A 21,448-nucleotide genomic window follows, 5' to 3' on the forward strand; every position below is an offset into this window, starting at 1 on the left:
GTCGGAAGGAGGATAGGAGCCAACCCCACATCCCAGTGCGTCCCAGGCCCAGAGAGGATGTCCGGAGAGCCCCGGAAGCCAGGAGAAGCCTGGCTGCGTGCAGAGCTGGACGAGGCATTGAGCTGGTGCCCCTTCCCCTGACCGGAGAAGGAGACCGGAGGAGTCTATGCACAAAGCCCCGGTGAGTGCGGGCTGAAGGGGGAGCCGAGTTGTTGTTCCCTGAGGCACCATGGTGCAGGTGTCACTTTCTTCCCTGCTGACCCGCCCGTTGGCAGGCAGCTGCAACGTGGCGGCAATCTATTGGCCTTGAAAGTCCCAGTGGGGGATTGGGCGCTAATTACACATTACACAGCTGCCCCTAGAGTGAGCGGTACAAAAGGGGTGGTGATGGACGGAGCATCTGAATCAATCAAACACTCACACCCAGTCAAAAGATCTGGGTTTAATCCATCACCGTTCTTTAGCCCACTCTGCCACCCCAGTTCAGACATGGCTATATGCAAATCAGTCTGACCCTGTGCCTCATGGGAACAGTCCAGCCCGAACGGCCAAGCCATGTCTTCCCTGGACCGGAAACAAGCTTCCGAGGACCGGTTTCTGGCATTCCAGCCGTCTTCAGCCCGGCTTTCTTGAATCCAGTGGCAAAGCGAGCAAGGGACTCACGTCTGAGCATACCCTGCCACACTTATGGCGGCCAAAAGCGGTACAAAAGGGGGTGGTAGAGTGGGCTAAAGAACGGTGATGGATTAAACCCAGATCTTTTGACTGGGTGTGAGTGTTTGATTGATTCAGATGCTCCGTCCATCACCACCCCCTTTTGTACCCCTAGAGTGCAACAAGAGGTCCCGGTGGAGGAGGATTTCCAGAGGCCCCATTAGTGCCAGCGCTCATTTTGATTTGCCACAGCTGCAACGCGAGAGAGAGCGGGCAGCTGGAACGTTTGGGCAAAGTTATTTTTGGAGTCTCAGAGTGGGGCTTCCACTGCAGGGTAGTGCCAGTGCAATTTTCCTTTGGGGGCATTTTGGTTGGTGATGAGAAGGGAGTGATATAAACTCCCCCGCCCCCAGCGCCATGCGTACCTTTGTTTTGCTGATTTTGCAGCCCTAGGGCTAATTGAGAAGTCCTATCTTTGCGCCCTGGCATTCTGGACAGAAGGCATTTTGAGCCCAGTGAAAGGCCAATTGGCCTTAGGTCAGTTCAGCGTTTACGCTAAGGTGCGGTGTGCCCTTTATGGGTGTACTGATGGGGCCTAAGGTGATGTATGCACCTGGTCAGTGTACTTTGGTGCACTGCGTTTTATTGCAGAATGTGTTTTATGCTTGTGATGCCTCCAGCGTAATGTGTTTATGCTTAGGAAGTTTATGCACAATGTGTTTTATGCCTAATTGTGATGCCGAGTTGGTGATGCAGCATGAGCAAGGTAAATTATTTCATTTTTTTAATTACTTACCCTACTCCTGTCTGTCGTATGTCGGACTCTACTACCCCCTACCTTACCCCTCTCCCGCCCCGCCCCGCCCCGCCCCGCCTTACTGCCCCGCAGCACTCCCTCGGTGAACCGCCACTGATGATTACTGGATCGAGGTTAATGGAAAGTTAAAACCTCAGAAACATGCAGGTAATTATTTCAGGGTGCTCAGTAAATAAGTGTGCCAATGTGCGCTTGTGTCCCCGTATTTCGCTTGCTTGATATCCTTGTTACTGATTTCAACATCCCAAAATACGCTGTCCACTCTGTGCAATCTGGAGCATATAACTAGAAGCATCAAACGACAACAATTAGTGCCTGTAGATCGTGAATTATGTCACCTAAATTGTATTGTGAGGGTGAACTTATTTGTTCAGGTGCGTGCCGGTCAGCATCCAGCGTCCATATCTGCTGAGTAGTTTGTGCAGCAAGGGAGTAGCCAGCAGAAGCCACTTCGTAGCTCCTGTATTATCTCAGTACACTAGACCTCACACCGCAGTGTCCATTTTGGGACTGAAACTTGCCCATTGATCCCACCAGGTTGATTGCATCACCATACGCATTGGAAACAGTAGGACCAATTAACAATGTTGTCAATGCATATATTTATCCTCCATCAATAAAAGGCAAAGTATTCAATTCAGATATACCATCGTAGAGTATAACCTATACTGTGCTATTGCAGGTTTGAAAGTAAGGATATTGAATGTATGGATGGTGAAGGTGGCCATCACAAGTAAGTCTTTGTGAACCTGGAAGATATGTGATATATAATGACCACATGTATAGAAACATATCAAAGAGCTCCCAAATGGCTTGTGTGTTCCATGATACTTGGTATGTTCTGTGTGTCATCAATTCGTGAATGCATGCAAGCATGTTTTATACAACAGGGGCCCTCATACACTGTACATATTGCAAGGCAATAATGGATCATAGCATCAACAGTCAGTACATGGTGGGCATAAAGGGTTGTCCATGTGACACTACACATACAAAGAAAAGAGCCACCTTATTTGTGTAAGAAAACTGACATTTTATGTTTTCAATTTTGTACAGCAAATTTTATACTCAGGGCATTTGTCCATAAAAAGAAGATCGCTTAGGCTGAGTTTGTACTTTGTGAATTATCTGTTATTGACAAGACCAAGGTGTAATAACTCAATATTAATGAAATATACTGTTTGTTATTTCCTCCTGACCAAGAATGGATTAGGGCTATACTTGATGAGGTTGTTAACATTATTCTCCCCTTTGCTTATATTTATTAGAGATATTTTTGTCTTTTTTGTGTGTCAACATATGTTTTTTCTGTGTGTTTTATGGACTTTTATTTTCTAAAATAAACATTTATAGAGTGAAAAGCTTCTACTGAAAGACCAGCTCACTCTGGCTTCAAGGAATCATGATAGGAGCAACTCTAAAAGACGTCTGCATTAATGTTGACCCTCCTGAGGTAATACCGCAGTAACTGCTCATACTAACTGCTTTTAAGGTATAAAAACCTGTAAGGCCTAACATTGCCTTTTGTGTGCATATTAAAAGAAAGATATATGGGGTGTGGGTCAAAATTTGACTTTGTAGTACGTTTTGGAATGCTATAGTAGTTCTACTACAAAACTTACTACAAAATGATATTCACAAACTGCACTTTGGTAGTAACTTATGTTTTTTAGTAAGTCTACTATCTTTCGGTGTTCACAAACTGCACTTTTGTAGTCGCTTACACTTTTGTTTTAACGTACATTTTTAGGTCTCGCCTGGCGATAGCAGTGCATGCGCTGCTCTCGCCATGGGAGTACCTTTTGAAATCAATTCTCCCAAAGGCACACATGCACGCGTCGGCATGGACAAAGATGGCTGCTCTCGCCTTTTGTTCAAAGCAAACAGCATGCACCTGTCCGTATGGACCGTGGACAGTCCGACGCCATCTTGTGCTAAGCTTTCAATTGTCTTCGCATATGATGGCCACACACGCGTGCATGGCGGCGTGCTTTCGCTTTCCCTCCCTCCCCACTTTAAGTTTACTTTCATTAGCGTAGGGATGTCCACAAGTTTGCGCTTGGCAGCGTGCTTTTACTTTACCTTCCTCCCTCCACCGTAAGTTTACTTTTATTAGCGTAGGGATGCCGGCCTGTGTGCCACACAGTATAACCGTACGGCACTGAGGAGCGTGCCACGGGGGTGAACGGCGGGTGGGGGAGGGGATGGGTACAGAGTACGCGTCCTGGTGTTGTTGCTACACCTCATTCCTCGGCAGCAGCGTAGCGTGCACCTTCCCTACTGCCGGGCACGGGAACGGCATTCTCCATTCATCTGCTTGCCTGCACCGGGGAGGGACCACAGGGGCATGTTGCGACAGGACTGGCATCCACATCCGCAGGGCAGGTGGGAGCAGCGCCCTGCCGGGCCTGAACGAAGTCAGGCTTCCTCAGCCCAGGGCCTGGCAGACACTCTGCTTGACCCTCAGCAGCGACCCACACTAGAGATCAGAGGCTCATGGCAGCATGAGAGGTTACCACGGCCCTGAGGCCCCGGCCACGTGTATGGGACGAACGTGTCACACACCTGGTACCTGAGGCCAAAATCTCACCTGTAATTTATTAATGTTGCATTTGCTTTATCAGCCTGCTCGGTTTCAGTTTATTTAAGAGCCCTGTGTAGTCCTTGAATGCCTTCTTTTCTCCGTCCCCACAGCCCCAAAGTGGAGTGGTGTGGCTCACTGGTTAGAGGCGGCAGACCCGAGAGCAGAGGACGGCCCGGGACCAGGGTTCAATTCCCGACGCGGCAGGGTCAGCGGACTCGATAATTCTCATCTCGGTGCCTAGTCTAACCAGGGATCACACTCGGCAACTCTGGGCATTATCTTGCCTCATCTCCACAACGGCCCCCCACATACGCCGGGGATGCCTGGTTTCACCTTGGAGATACCGAGTAGGGACCATCTCACAGGGAAAGCCAGGACGGGTTCCCCAGCGGTCTACTGTGCAGAGATACTCCTTCGGGAGTCGATTCTAGCGCATTACAAACCCACAATTAATTAATTAATTAGCCCTCTCAACAGATCTTGTTTCAGAACACAGCTCTGACCTCTTTTCACTCCAATAAAGTGCCACATGTTCACCTGCAGCTTCAAAGCTCAGCAGTCTTCTTTCTACTTCCTATTTCTGTCTGCCTCATTTCTTGCCAGTGAGCCCTGCATGCATTTCGTGGAACTCAGTGTGTTCCGCCTTTTCGTTTCCAAACTGCACAAGATGTACTTCCCCCTCCCAGTGTGCACTTTTGCATTGCCCCCCTCCCCTCCTTTGTGGTGCACTGTGGGAATCTTCGTTCCTTCTTATGGAGCACTGTATACGGTGACCAGATTTTGAAAACTAAAACACAAGATTTTTTGCAAAAATAGAAGAAGGATGTTGTAACTTATCATTTGGTTCCTTCCACCCCTTCCTGATTCCCCCCTGCCTCCCTCCCACTTGGTATGGTCCGTACTGTCCCCTGAAGGCAGCAGTGGAATGTTGTAGGTTTTTATCCTGTCAAGCCTATGTTCAATAGAACTTAATAAATGTTCTTAAATCTATTAATGTGTGGACCTACATTACTACACTTTTTGGCGACGAGGTAAACGGAGCTGAGCCTGGGTCAGTGAGGTGTCTCTCCCCTGGAAGAGTTTGAGCTTGGACGAGGAGGAGAAAAGATAAAGAAGAGATTTGATGACTTACCCGTTTTGATGAGCCGGTTATATCCTGATGTGAAAGGAGGCTGGTTGCATTTTGAACGGTGATACCACCGCACATCGGATAACATACCACATGAAGAACTGTATACATGAAGAGCCAAAGTGTATTACGGCAGTGGCAAAATTGAGTTTCAAGTTTAAATGGATGTACAGTGAATTCCAAGCAAGAAGTGATATGGGAAGGAGTCGGTAATAATTTTATTGGACTGGGAAAGGATTAAAGGTGAAAGTAAAATCAGATTCAACCTCTGGCGTTTCCGTGCAATTGTTATGGTGCAGGAAAGCAAGACCCAAGACGGAAACAGAGGGAATTGCGCAAGTCTATGAGGTGAGCCTTTGAAGCTGGCGGAGGAGAAGTGAGCTGAGCAGGGAATAAAGTCAAATTTCCAATACCGCAAAAGAAAATGACCCGAGGCAGTGCGCTTAGCGTTCGAGGCATGAGTGAGTGACAGCATTGGGAAGCGGGTATCTCCAAACACCAAGTATTATCAGAGGCGAGTAAATTACAGTCTCAGTGAATTCGGGAATATTCATATATGTTATTGGGAGGAAGATTACCCGCAGGGGACCCAGTTGGATAACGCTGAATCGTAGTGAGCCTTTGAAACAGTGTGAGGAGCGGTGAGCGGAACAGTGTGTGCAGTAAATGTGTGAAACTGAACTGTGGCAGCGCTTTGAAGCTGCGTGAGGAAATTTCAGAGGAACAGAGAGTGTAGCAAACCTCTGGTACCGTGTTTGAAACTTAACTGAGGCAGCACGTTGAAGCTGCATGAAAAAATCTGAGGAATGCAGTAAACCCCTGCTACCGCGCATGAAACAGAACTGAGGCAGCGCGTTGAAGCTGCGTGAGGAGATTTGAGAGGAACAGAGAGTGTGGCAAACCTCTGGTACCGTGTATGAAACTGAACCGAGGCAGCGTGTTGAAGCTGCGTGAGGAAATTTCAGAGGGGCAGGGAGTGCAGTGAACCCCAGTGGCGGCGCTTGATACAGATTTGAGGCAGCGCGTCTAGCGAGAGATACGTAATCTCTTTGGAACTTTGACTTGAGGTTGACAAGGATCGTGAATTTACAGGTGTCATTAGCAAAGCATTTTAAGTGATCTCAGGTAGCCGAGAAGGGAAGCAGGAGGCGGAGCAGGAAACTAGACCTTCTCCTCAGAACTTCGTCGGCCTGAAGGAACTAACGTCTGTTAGGTAGAGTTACTGAGGGGCCATCTTGAGTGTGAAAGACACCATGTGAAGTAACCCGGCCACACTTTCAGAATGTAAAGAAATATACATCTTAGGCGGTAGAAGAAGACAAACGGAAAAAAAAAAAAATAATAATAATATAGTCATTTATCGGACCAGGAACCACAAATTATAGTACGAAAGTCTCTTCTAGACGAGTCTAAATTTAGTGATCAGTGTAAGAGGTACTTCGGAACGTTCCAATTGGGCATTTCACGCACCGTGTGGCACAAGTAAATAATCTACGGAGCTTCATGTGCTGGGAGAGCACGAAGACTGTATCCTTTAAAGTTAAATTTCAGGGAGAGAGTGTAAACTTTGTTGTGTGAGGAGCACACATAAACAGAAAGAAGTCATTGGCACTTGTGAATATAAGGGGCAAAGTAGAGAGTAATTTTCATTAGAAGAGGCAAAATGTGTAATTTACCGCCTCCTGAGCCATTAATGAAAGAAGAGGGAACAAGTATCGCGGATTGGGAAGAGAGGAAGGTTAGGTTTAAAAAACGCATATCATTTTTCATATCCATTTTTGATGAGAAGAAAGAACCTATGAAATTAGAGAAAGAGGCGGAAATATGGACAAACAGTTTGGGAGCTGGAGGATGGCAAGAGAATATTAACAGAGAAAAGAGAAACTTTAAGGGAACTGACAGAAACGGTTGGCAAAAGGTCTTGCATGATTTAGTTGTACACTATAAGCGAGAAGGGAGTGCCAAAGTACAAGGGAACAAAATATACAGAGAAGAGGAAGATAACCAAATGGTGATGAACAAAAGTGAAGCAAAACAGGTGTATACTATCAATAGAGGTGGAGAATTTAAGGGATCTATCGCTGATTCAGAGTCACATAGTACTGTAGTAGACAAATACAGGTGGAAGAGTGAATTGTCATTGACGCTAGGAAATGAATTTGAAGCAGCAGACACGGGTGAAAACTTTATCTTGAGAGGAAACGGAGAGATGGAGTGGTGCTACATGAAGAGAAGTACTAGGTGTAAGATTTATAATGCGGAAGAAGTGGTTGCTGTACCGGAAGGGGAGGAACGAAGGAAATTAAGTACAACGCAAAATCCCAATAGTTCTGAGCCCAGGAGAGGGTTGGCTGTAAACGACAGTAGTCAATTTCTCAGGTTGGAGAGTTTGAGGGTGAACACGTATCCATCCTTAGACATTGAAGCAAGGACAAAAGGGGTTTGGAGGTATAAGGAAAAAAAAGAAGCAGCCATTGTCAAATGCGAAAGAAAGCAGAATACGTCATTTGGAAAGGAGGTTGGAGACAATATAAGGAAAAATTTAGGGAGAATTATCAGTGAACATGATGTTCTGGAAGTAAAAGAATTGGTCTATGAGGTAACGTGTGGGGTTACACATTCCACGAGAGTAGTGGAGGAACTTTGCAAACCAACCCGCCTCAAGGATGAGAAAGCATGGAGCTCTATGGCTCGGCTCAAATACAAACTCAGGTCGAGTGAGAAATCTGTCCTTGACATGGACCTGGAAGGAGAAGTTTGTCAGAGAATGAGTGAGAATCCACCCAAAAACGTACCAAGCCAGCACTCAAAAGGTCCGGTTGGAAGTATCAGGTTGCTCATAGAAGGCTGGAAAGAAGATGTGTTAGGGTTTACAGGAGACAAAGCCACATTCACAAGGCGAACCCAGGGGACGAAGTTGGAGGAAAGTAGAGTCCCTGAAGAGGCATGTACAGAAGGAAGTACGAGAAGCTCAGGCACAGCGTGCCACAAGAGAAATTATGCTGGACCCAACGCTTATGAGGCCAATGAGAAGGAAACCGGTCGTAGGAGCAGGGTTAGAAGCAGTGTAACATGGTCCAGGAAATTTCCGAGGGAAAAAATAAATAAATAAATAAAGAATTCTAAGGGGTTGTCACTCTCAGGCAGGGTGAGGTGGTACGAGAGATTGAGGACTAGAGCACGTCAGCAGAGTAATCGTTCGGGCCGCATGGCTTTTGAGGAGTTAAGGAGAGAGTACTAATAGGCACCCGTACCCTTTGTAACCCACAACATAAACCAAACAGGGAAGTGACTTAAGCCTATAGAAACGGAGGGGGGAGCAAAGTTTCTTGCTCTCAACTTCGTCTATCGCATCTTATTGGTCAGACCAGTCATCCATTCCGTGGAGGAGACAAAGCGTGGCCAGGGACCACACGGAACAAACAATCTTGACTTACAGCAACTCCGCCGCAGAAAGTGGAAGTGGTTATTGCCACACGGATGGGGTTTAGCTAAATGCAGAAAATGACTCGGAGGAATGTAATCTTTTCCCGTGACAACAGGGTCATTCAAATAACAGACTTATGTAGTACAAGTATCGCTGATCTTATCGGACATGCATTTTGTTTGTTTGTTTTTTCATGTTCAAGGAAATGTGTAACATGTGCACTCCTGTCTCCTGGTTTGGGGTCTAGGACTCAGCTTCTTTTCACTCCAAGTGGTAGGGTTTAAGGGGTTTTGGAGTCAGTCTTGGCAGTGTTATGAATAGTATCTTTTAGTAGTAGTTGGGGCATCTAGACCAGGCAGTACCCGTCACCATCAGATGTATCCAGAAGGATAAAGGGGATTTAGTGCCAGCTTCCGGTTGGTAGGAAAGGGGGGCAGAGAATTTATAGTCTCAGGTTACCCCTCACCCTCTCTAGCCTACCTTCCCCGTCCTGGCAAAGACAGTCCTTCTTGTTTTAAGGGGCATCCTGCCAGCTTTGGTAGAGACTATGGGCTTATCCCATCAGGTAGACCCAGGGGTTTATCCTGGGCCAGGGTCTTCCTTTCATGACCCACTGTTGTGCTTCTCTTCGCACACGTTTATACCTCTCCCTCCTTTGTTCACCTGTTTTCCCCTCCCTCTCATCTTCCTTCTCTCTCTCTCTCTGTTTCCTCCCCATCTTCCTGTCTCTCCTGCCCCCCTTTCCCTTCCTTCGTGGTTCCGCTAGGGAGGATGATGTGTTGTAACTTATCATTTGGTTCCTTCCACCCCTTCCTGATTCCCCCTGCCTCCCTCCCACTTGGTATGGTCCGTACTGTCCCCTGAAGGCAGCAGTGGAATGTTGTAGGTTTTTATCCTGTCAAGCTGGGAGCACCTATGTTCAATAGAACTTAATAAATGTTCTTGAATCTATTAATGTGTGGACCTACATTACTACAAAGGACTCCAATGTTAGATCAACCAAGAGGGATAGAATTACAAGGCCCATCAACACAGAAACGCAGACTGCGAGTCACTAAGGAAATAAAACACAATTTGTAAATCCAATATCATACCTATTAATGAAATTGGTTTTTGATATGAGCTGCTAACAATTTCTGCTTTGGGACTCATACCAGCGTGCCTCCCATGTTTTCAGTCCACCCAGTCTCCCAAAGGCATACATGCACGCGTCGGCATCACAAAGATGGCTGCTCTCGCCATTTGTCCAAAGCAAACAGCATGCGCGTGTCCGTACGGACTGTGGACAGTCCGACGCCATCTTTTGCTAAACTTTCCATTGTCATGGTAACTCTTCACGAATGATGTCCACATGTCCCCATGGTGAAGTGAGGCTGGAGCAGGTAGTGTACTCATTTCAAACACGTGTCTGTGCCAATCCTCTGTGCTTGGTCTGGAAGAAACCCAGAGGCATTGAAAGGTGAAGACAGTCTCTGCAAGATACACAAACACACGCTCACTGCATGCAGGAACACAGATTAGACGCATTACTGGTGACAATGGATTGAATGAATGTACTTCTGATTTCACTCTCGGCTCGTCACCTCTCTACTTCCTATCTGTGACACTGCTTTTCACCCACCTGCCTGACTTCCTAGTCTGGTTACTCTCTCATCAGCTTTACTCTCCCTACAACTCCCAAACTCTACTGCCACAGGCGCTACCGTTGAAAATACAGCCTAGCACCCGTAGGCTGCTGAAACCTTGATGTTGGTAAGATTCCAAAATGAGAAAACCCTTAACCTCTAAATAATGGATTAAAAAACAAAACTTGACAATGCAACTTGGGGCGACAACACAAAAAAAAAAGCAAGGTGAAAAGAGGGAGGAAGTAATGGCAAGAGGAAGGGAAATAGGAACAGTACCATAGTTGCTATGGTAAACGGAAGGCGTACTGTGGTACAGGTAGGTTTAGAGGTTTTATGGAATAGATAGGGTGAGGGCACTGGGTAGAGTAGTAGTAGCGGAACTAGGGCACAGGTAAACAGGGTTAGAGATACTTGGTTCTGGGGACGGGGAAGTGGTATGAAGGTATAGGAACTGAGATCTAGCTACAGGCAGAGATACTAGTGTCTAGGTTTAACACGGTTTGGGTGGAGGTATTAGTACAAAGGCAATATGCTAAAGGTAGAGGTAAAAGGGTAGCGGTAGGAGTAGAAAGCAAGCATTTAAAATGCAATTGGTCTTGTCTTTCATTACGTTAAAGCCATTTGCTTTGCTATACAATACCATTAGGAAAGCAAATGGCTTTAACTTAATCAAAGGGGAGGCCTATTGCATTTTCAATGCTTGTTGGAGCATTACAGTGCCAGTAGTTGGCCGTGTGTAGTGCTGGGATTACTACAAAAGTGAAAGTTACTACAAGAGTGCAGTTTGTGAATATCAAAAAGTAGTAAACTTACAAAAGTGTAAACGTACTCAAAAGCGAAAGCTACGATTGTGAATCAGGGCCATTGTGTCCAATACAAAGCTTTCTCACAGGAGAAGTGTTTGTGCATAACCCTGACAATATTGAGCATTACTGCCATGCAATTATCTAGTGGATTTAACTATGTACTTTTACACAAACTCCATAATGATAGGTGGTTGCCATGCCCCTTGGTCAGCAATAGATCTAAGTATCAAAGCCCAGAATCCGATTACTAGGTGCATTCATCTACCAACGGGTTATGATGTTATGTTATGTTATGTTATGTTATGTTATGTTATGTTATGGTGCTTTTGTATAGCGCACGGCTACTCTAAAAGAGTGTCCCGGCGCTTTCCACCTGCATCTCAGAGTAAAAATAACACAACACAGCAAGAACAAAATAAGAAGACAAAAAGAAACGGTAGAAACAGCCTAAAGATTAAAAAGCCAGGTCTTCAGGCTCTTCCTGAACTAGAGCAGATTGGCAGTGCTGCGGAGCGAGAGAGGAAGCGAGTTCCACAGCTGGGGAGCTTTACAGCTGAAAGAGCGCCCTCCCGCACGAGCCTTCCTCACCCGCGGAACCACCGCTTTATAAAGGGATTCCGAGCGCAAGGAACGGGCTGGTCGATAGAAGGCCAGTCTCTGCCGCAAATATCCGGCCCCTGATCCAAACAAGGCCTTGTGCATCAACGTCAGGGATTTGAACTGAATCCGCTTCCGGATGGGCAGCCAATGTAGTGTCTGTAACAGCCCGGAGGCTCGGGCTCGTCTACGCAGGCCGAAAATAGCCCGGGCGGCGGAGTTCTGCACCACCTGTAGGCGCTGAACCAGGTAGTCAGGGAGGCCGAGAAAGAGGGCATTAGCGTAGTCAAGCCTTGATCCAACAAGAGCCTGCACAGTAATCCGCCTGTGCTCCTCAGACAGTAGGGGCAGGAATTTACGGAGCATTTTCAGAATTCCGTAACAGGTGCCAGCCAGACCAAGAATGTGTGTTCTCAGCGACAGCTGGTTGTCCAGCTTGACACCCAGATTTTTTGCCACCAAGGAAGACTGTGCAGGAGGACTCATGTCGGACGGCCACAACTGCTGCCACTCCTGATCGACGACGCAACCAAAGAATAGAACCTCAGACTTACTTGAGTTGGCCCTCAGACTGTTCCGCTGGAACCAGTCGAAGACCACTACAAGACAGTCCCGAGTTCTCTCTCCATCAAACTCCTGGTCTTTACCGCAAGTGAAGAGGAGTTGCGTATCGTCGGCGTAGGAGACGATCTGGGCCCCATATGCCTCCACCACGGCCGCCAGAGGGGACATAAAGATGTTAAACAACGTGGGGCTCAACACAGAGCCCTGTGGAACCCCAACTCCCAGTGGCGGCATCTCGGCAGAACTCTGGGAAACCCAGACCGTCTGGCGGCGGCCTTCAAGGAAAGATGTGAACCATTTGAGCACCGTCCCCCTAAGGCCGATGTCATAAAGCCTAGCTAGAAGCGCCTTATGGGGGACGGTGTCGAAAGCCGCCGACAAGTCTAACATGACCAACATGGCCCTACCGCCGGCATCCAAGGTCTCCCTGATGATCTCAGTGACCTCCAACAAAGCCGTTTCCGTACTAAAATTAGGACGGAAACCGGATTGGGACGGGTGGAGCAGATTGTTAGCTTCCAGAAAGCTCGACAGGACGCCGTGGACGTGTTTTTCAGTAATCTTCGCTAGAGCCGGAAGAAGTGAAATTGGCCTATAATTGGCCAAAGCCTCGGCGTCAAGACCCGTTTTTTTCAGGAGGGGGATCACCATCGCTCTTTTCCAAGAGCTAGGGACCCTCCCCTCCCTCAAGGAGGCATTGAGGATGGGGTTGACCAACGGGTTCACCACAGCCGCCACCCCAGCCAAAAATTTGGCGGGGCAGGGGTCAAGTGGCGAGCCAGATTTAAGATTGGCCAACAGCAGCCTGGACGCATCACTGGAAACAACAGGGAAATCAGACAACACCGCCACAGGCGTGTGCGGAGGTCCGCAGCCCGCCCCAGTGACGCCACTACCATCCTCCGGTGCCTCCACGAAGGAGGCCTGAATCGCCTTGATCTTATTGGTAAAGAAACCGGCAAGATCACATACCCACGCGTCCGGAGAAACTAGTGGGGGCGAATGGGAGCTGGGGGTCGTAAACTTCTTCACAATGGTGAAGATCTCCTTGCAGGAGTTTGCAGATGCCTCGATCCTCCTCGCCAAATATTCCCTCTTAGCTCCCAGGATGTCCCGATGATAGGCCTTCACCGCCGCCCTATGGGCGAGTTTAGCCTCCCCATCATACAGAAGGCGCCAGGTCCTCTCGGCCACCTTACACTGGCTGCGGGCCACACGAAGCGCCTCCGTAAACCACGGTGCAGATTGCTGTGTCGCCGTGGACCTGGGGGCTGCCCTAGGGGCAAGATCGTTCAGCCTATCAGTGAGCCAAAGCTGCAGAGTCTCGGTGTCACTTTCCACGTCACCCGAGAGATGGCATGGGTGATCCACAAGCGCCTGCTCCAGCATGTCGGGCGTAATTCCATGCAACGCTCTCGAGGCCGGTCTAGGCAGCATAGGGGCGCTGTTGTCCAGCTGCACGCTCTCTAACACAGAGAAACTGATCAACCTGTGATCCGTCCAGAGCACCGGCAGGGTTTCGACCTCCATAATCGGGACAGACGAAAACACCTGATCCAGGGTATGCCCCTTCTCATGTGTTGGCCCAGACACGAACGGCATGAGACCCAGCGGGGATGTAATATCCAGCAGTTTGATCGCGTCCGGGTCGTCCTCCGCGTTAAGGTGAAAGTTGAAGTCACCTGCCAGTATGCAGTGCTGTGTAGACAACACCAACTCAGAGACAGCTGTCTGCAGATCTTCCAGGAAGGAACCCACAGGGCCTGGTGGTCTGTAAACCAGCAGCCCCTTCAGAGCCTGGCCCGGGGATAGTCTGAGTGTGAAGGCGAGCGACTCAGCGTTCCCAATGGAATTCAGGGGAAGCACTGAGCAAGAAACGCTCTTTTTCACCACTACCGCCACTCCCCCGCCCCTTCCCTTCACTCTATCCTGCCGGAAGATGTTATACGCCGGAGGAATGGCTGAAAAAACATCCGGATTGGAAGCCTCTCCCAACCAGGTTTCAGTCAACAACAGACATAGGGGATTTACCCTGACAAGAAGATCGTATATATGCAGGGCATGGCATCCTACCGACCTCGTATTGAGCAGCAGGCAGGGATGTTTCACGCCCGCTGTTACAGGGCGAGGGACATTGACACGAGTCCAGGAAGGCGTCCAACCACAGCCCGGGCAACGTCGTTTGCCCTTAAAACGCCCCGGGAAAACGGAGCGGCAGGAGCTAGAGTAGTCCCGCATATCCCGCAACATCGCCGAGGAGTAGCAAATCATATCTGCCTGAAACTCACCGGACCGGCGTCCCCCACCGCCCCGACGCCTCCGGGACGCAGACGGGCGCAGACGGGCGCAGACGGGCGCAGACAGGCAGGACTCCGGCACGACTCAGGCTAAGCGAAGGCGTCCACCTGCGCGTCACGCTGCGCGTGAGGGAGCGACTTTAAATAGGCGCTCCAATCAGCCCTGAGCGCGCGAGTCCGCTCCAAGATGGCGGCCGCCACCGGCTGAGGTGTCCCAAACAAAGATGGCGCCCAAAGTGACCCCCAGGACCCGGACCCACCAAAGTGGTGGTGCTTTACAGGCAGAGAATGATGGGATGATGCACTCTCACATCGTAATTTGGGATGCAATCATTGTATCCAGGCAAAAAACGATAAATCCCTGTTTCTGAGAGAGAAGAGAATGACCTTTTATGTGCATTGGAGCCAGGATCCTCCCAAGGACATTTTCCTACTGATAAAGCAGAGGAACGGACACATGGGCTGAAATTGTAAATATCTGACAGTGAATGTAGGATAGGATATTCTTTAACTAATTTTGTTTGCCTTCACTAGTATCTTTATTATAGTCATATTGATTCGGATCAATTATTTCTACAATAGGTTAGTTTGTAATAAACTCTCACTATTATTATTCTTTGTGTGTATAATACTTTGGGGAAAGCCCTGGAACGGAGTAAGTGCTCGTAATCCCTGCAGGATTTTTGGCAGGAATATTGTCCTTCAAAAGTCTCTCCTACAAATGCATTTAGGTCACAAGCAGCAGTGTTTTTTTTTATATCTCAATTCTTTATTAAAATGGCACATCATTTCCAGATACAAACATCATACACCAGTAATACAGCTATGAAAGAGCAGGCAACTCCAGAACATCATATGAATGAAAACCACTGAAAAGACAGCGATAATTTAATAAATAACTCACAACCAAGTCCCCACCCACCCCCAACAAAGGCGAAGCATACCATGAAGTCATCCGGGGGTAACCAAGAGGAAGGACAAGGGAGAGGGCAATAGTGAAGGGTAAGGGAAGGGGACTCTTAAATCTCGATGCTGGACCTCCCGGAAAACCCCCAGTGAAGCCTCCAACCACTGGAACAACCAAAAGGCATGTGCGAAGTGGGAAACTCACTAAGGCAGCAGTGTTAGAAACGATGTACTTTTTCTCCTAAGGCGGATGGTTATGCAGGTATTTCTGGGGCCTTGGCAAATCTAATCATGTGTACCTCAAATGAGAGTACACAACATTTTAGGATTGTATGGACACTTATGTTTATGTACCTGACTATCAGTTTCTAAGTATTGCATTGCAAATTGTATCATTTCTAAGGTTACCTGGATGATTTCTGAGGGAGATACATTAAGCCTATTTTTAATTACCTTAATGAACTTATTATAATATATCTTGGATAGTGTAGTGAGCCACACGCCCACAACGTAAGCAATCAGACAGACGGGCGTGGGCATACAATATAAATAAAAGGTGCTGTGACCGCTCGGGGTCAGGGAATGGCACCTGTCATCCAATTCAGAGCGTCCTCTGTGAAGGCCCAGGTACTACGTAGGCAGGACCGACACACTGGTGAAGAGTGGGGATCGCCCCTTGCAGCATATCTCACAGCAACGAGCTGGCAGCCATGAGGTCGGTGCCATGAGAGATACATCACTCAGGCAACCGAAGCAAGGTGAGGCAGACTGGCCAGTCCGCTTCATGACACAGGCAGCATCTCGAAAGAGACGTTGTGTTTGAGCTGCAGCACGCAAAGGGAGCGCATTGAGTTTTGGCATGTCTTCATTGGCTGAAGTGTTCCCAGAGGCAATATGAAATGCACTCTTGGGGTGATTGGAGTCCTGAATGTGAGCGATGGCATATGTATATTTTCCAAGATCCTAGAAGATCATCATGTGAGGCTGAGGGCCACCATGCCAACTCGCAATGGTCCACCGAGAATTTAGAGTTGGGACGTCCAGCTTCAACAATACTTTTTTGAGGTTGCTTATTGGCCTGGGGTAAACAACCCAGCTATTTGTTATGTCACCTTTTGACTGAAGATCCGTGCTTGTCACGTGAAGTTGATCCGGCATCAGATGACCTAGTCAGCATGTCCAAATGCTTTGTTGATGACAGAAGTGGTTGAAGCCACCAAGGAAGATACTTGTCTAATGCGAGTAACTGAGGCACTCAAAAGTCACAGGTGGAAGAATTTCCTTCACGGAGCAAAGGAGCTGACAGCAGAAAAACATAGCAACCGCACACTCCTATGGCGATGCAGGAACGAGCTCAGTGAAAGCGAGTAGGGGCTGTTGTTGAGAGTCCATCAAATAGTGACACTGAAGAAGCTGTGGGTTCTTACCATTGAATTGGCTCACCAAAGTTGCAGCGCCTGTATCATCACAGGTTCAAAACCACCTGTAACCCCAGTGACCACTGAAAGTGCTCCCAGGAAGCTGTGGTACTCGGTGAGTCTTGACCTTGGCAGCTTCCCAGACACCAAATTTCCCGCAGTAGAACTAGTGCAGTCCATGGCATTTGAATGTATCAAGCCCGCCATGGAGAGAACATTTGCTTTGCTGGGCACTCCTGAAGAGATCAAAGCAGATAATGCCTGCCTTTTGAAGGTCAGGAGTTTAGAGAGTATCGCCAACAACTCAATGTCTGACATCACTGCATCACCTCTCAATGGCCTCAAGCAAACGGAGAGGTGAAAAGGTTTATGCAGCCACTCAACAAAGCGCTCCGAATAGGGATAGATCAGAGAGTGAACCTGGAATGTTGCCTACACCAGTTTTTGAGGGCATACCCACAGACACCTCATAGCACTACAGGCTGTGCTTCAAGCGACCTGATCATGAAAAGGCCTACTCGTGATTTACTGTCAGCGAGCAATTTCTTGCAATCAGCAATTCCGGATGAGAATGCAGTCCAAGAGAAAAGGAAGGTTACGTGTGACTGGGCTAGTTGAGACAAGACAGCTGTGGAACCAACCTTGAGGATTGGAGACCATCTGGTTATCAGGGATTGCCACCAGGGGTTGAAATTCAGGATCCTGTTTGAGAGTGAACCATGGGAAGTTGTAAGCATCAAAGAAACTATGGTGACAACTAGAAGTGGAAACACAGATGTTTCAAGAAACTATATCCTGGTTTTGGTCCACCAAGATTTTGGTCCTGAAATGCAGTTAGTGGTGTGAACTGGATACCAGTGGGGTAACTCTCCGGCACCAGAGGAAATGAGTGGGAGTGATGCCGGTCGATCGATGGAGGAGATTCCAGGTGAAAACGGCGTGACCCTGCCGTCAGGAGAAAGGAGTAGCCGGGACCATCCATACCATCTGAGGCACAATACACAACCGAGTCAGAGACTCAGGGACTATGGTTGTTGTGCGCGCCAGGGGGCAAAGATAGAAGAATGAAGATATTGGGCCCTAATCAAGTGACTCACACTGGATTTGGTGATGTACTGCTATATTGCAATCTCTCTCTCTTTCTCTTTGTCTCTCTCTCTCTTTGTTGTTTTCATTTCTTTGTTTTTCTCTGTGTGAAAAATTAATTTCCTGAATCATGCCATGGCTAAGAGTCCAAATCGGATTTCTGTTTCATGTATCGGTGAGTACTGTGTAACTGCTGTTGCATTTGTCCAAAGGTTGGATAGGATGTAGTGAGCCACACGAGGTTTGCTACGCACGCACAATATAAATAAAGGTGCTGCAACCACTCAGGGTCAGAGCACGGCACCTAACATCCAATGCATAGCCTCTTCTGTGTTGTGTGTTGTGCCTGTGAGTGTCACTGTGAAGACCCAGATACCGCGTAGGCGGGACCACCAGAGATAGAGCATTTTTCCTGCACCACACACAGCAGGAGGTAAAGAAAGTAAAACAAAATGACAGACTTCTTGCAGGAATTTTGTGTTGCGCTTTAGATGTTGTCTGTTCTTCCTGCCACTCCTATGAAACTGATACCTTTAGTGTTAGTATGTCTCTGATTTATTCATGCATGTTGTAAACTTGACTTTGGGTCTTCTCTGGAGTCACACTCTTTCACTGCAATGATGAGGTCCTAGGTAGATTTCAATAGGCAATCGATATTTTTATTCATACTTTGTATGTATGCATCTCCTATAAAAGGCTGTAACCACTTAAACCACAGAATTGCCTATAAAGTTGGTTCAGGATGTGCAGTTGTTTGAAACTGATATTTGTGGCTGGTTTTGGGGTAGTTTGGTGCAGCAGCTCTACTTCTAGAACGTTATTGTATTTTATTGTTGACTGAATGTGCACAGGTCCTATCCCCCAGCAAAAGTCCCATCCCATTGAGATCCCATGTTTCACCATCGACCGAGTGATAAAACAGTGTTGGTGAACACAAGCCGATAGAATGTCATTTTATCGAACGTTGAAGATGGCATTTGTCAGATAAAGTTAAACAATTTTCAAACTTTCTCCTTGGATCTGAGTTCCAAAAAAAGGGAAATATTTTGACAATTCGCAAAATATTAGGATTTCCAAGTACAACTCCTTAATTTGTTTAATACCGATGTGATGCTGCAATATTTTACTCTGTTTCTCCCTTGCTTCTCTGTACAGATTATTATTAGAAACATAAAATTGCTGAAAAGAGTGGAAGAGGAAGCCATAAAAACAGAAGAATAGACAAATTGCAGGAGAGTCCACTCACATGAGCATGGTGCTGGGAAAGAACGCAGGTTAGGAATAAACAGGAGAGATGGGGAAGCTGCACAAATAGCAGGAGGAAAAAATATAGGGTGCATGGTATGGAAGCAACATGGAGAGCTCGGACGAGGGGAAGCAACATGGAGGGAATGGAGAGAGAAGCAAACAGAGACAGACCAGCACCGAGGGAGGTGGAAGCTAACTGGCACATGCATCATTGTTGGCTTTTGCGATTTCTTAATTGCGATTTTTAAGGAATCGCAATTAAGAAATCGCAAAAGCCTATGCATGAAGAAATCGCTGAAAAATGAGCGATTTTTAAACATTCCTAATTGCGACTCGCAAATTGCGAGTCGCAATTAAGGAATGCCTCCCCTTTCATTCCTTTGGGCATACCTTCACATTCATCAATGCAACATTCTGCTAATTTTGAAATTGCGATAATTACTGAATCGCAATTTAGAATTCGCAGAATGTCATTCATGAAGAAATGCGATAAAAAAAAGCGAATCGCAATCGGCCGCAATTGCAGATTGCGATTTTGCACCAATCGCATAATAATCGCCGAATCACCCGATTTCCAGCCCATTGATGACATAACAACCAGGAAGTAGGCTGTTCCCTCCCTCATTCAGATCACTGAGCTTGAAAGTGGAAGCAGTACTGGGAAGAGCTCCACTACAGTCAACTTGCAGCACCACCGCAGGACATTAACCACCATCAAAATGTCCCAGGGAGCAGCAGGGAGCAGTGCCTCAGGGAGGAAGTGGAAGATAACGTTTTCGGAGCAAGAACTTGAGTTCCTCATTGAGGGGGTCTGTAAGGACCATGCACGCCTGTTTGGCAAGGACTCCCGGAGGGTGCCAGAGGCTGACAAGCACCGCATCTGGCTGTGCATACGCGCCAAAGTCAATTCTGTCAGGGTGACCCAGCGGTTAATAGACAATTTAAAATATAGGTGGTACGACCTCAGAGGGCGTGCCAAAGAGCGAATCGCGGAGAGGCTTGGGGAGCCAGTCAGGGAAAGCAAGCCTGCATGCATGTAGCAACATCTCATGTGCAAGATACATATCATTAATCATGCACCCATTTACATCACAGGTGCTGCAGAACAACCCAGCACCGACAGTGAGGCCCTATATATTGAGGAGTACCCGGAGGACACCGAGGGTGAGGGCCAACCTGAACCACAACCAGGACCATCACAGCCACCTGCAGCAGTGCCACCCCCCCCTCCCATGTGGACACGGCCACCCCTGCCACCACAGGTGCCCAGCAACCACCCCAATTGATACCCGTGGCAGTGGTACAGGCCACACCACCAGCAGCCAGGAGGCAGACGAGGCGCACAGCCGCAGTAAGATCGCAGTCTAGTGGACTGAGGCGCCAGCAGCGTGACGCCTCAACACGCGGGGGCAGGGCTGTCCATGTACGGGATCCTGGCCTGGCCATTGAACGCCGCATGCTGGTGGTACATCAGACACAGGCCCGTCACCTGGCTGCCATTCATCTGCAGCTGCAGAATACCGCGCAAAATGTTGGACAGATGACCGCAGCTGTTCGAGAGAATAGCCAGATCCTGGTATCCCAGCAGGATATCACCCGCCGCCGCCATTGCCAGCTGCTGACCCGCCTATCAGCCTACACCAGGTCAAATTACATCATTGGCAATGGAACCTCACAACTTACCCGCCGGTCCTTTGCAATGCAGGTTCAAATGGTCCAGTGTTGCCAGGACGTTGCAAGGGCACTGGAACAGGTGACAGCAGCAGTGCATAGTCTGCAGCCGACTGCCCATGGTGAACCAGGGGGGGTGATGATGCCAGCGAGGGCACGTCAAGCCAGAGCAGCATGTCCTTGCCGCCGGTGACTGTACGCCGCTGCAGCAGCAGGCCCACTGCATCATCACGGGCCAACACTGTCATTGAGGACTCTGAGAGGGGACTCGGTGCGTCTGGACGGAGGCGTCAGTGATAACTTGCACTCTGTCTGCAGGGCCATGCTGGATCTATAAGCAAGCCCTCTACCCCTGCATAGGGGCGTATGACGCAATACTGTCCTCATGTGAAATCATGGACAACAAAGGCCACATTTTTGTGATTTAACAATAAAAATGTATGGTCTAACATAAATCCAACTCATGTCATTATTACACTTGTCATGCATGAGTGCAGTGTTGAGTGAGGGGAATGGGTGCACTAGAAACAGCTAATAGTGATGTGGTTGCGGCGCCTGTGTCCTTCTGCAGGATTTTCCCTGCGTGCATGATGCACATGTGCAGGTGGGTGGTTGT

This window comes from Lissotriton vulgaris, chromosome 3_1, assembly GCF_964263255.1.
Source record: "Lissotriton vulgaris chromosome 3_1, aLisVul1.2, whole genome shotgun sequence".
In the NCBI taxonomy this organism is placed as follows: domain Eukaryota; kingdom Metazoa; phylum Chordata; class Amphibia; order Caudata; family Salamandridae; genus Lissotriton; species Lissotriton vulgaris.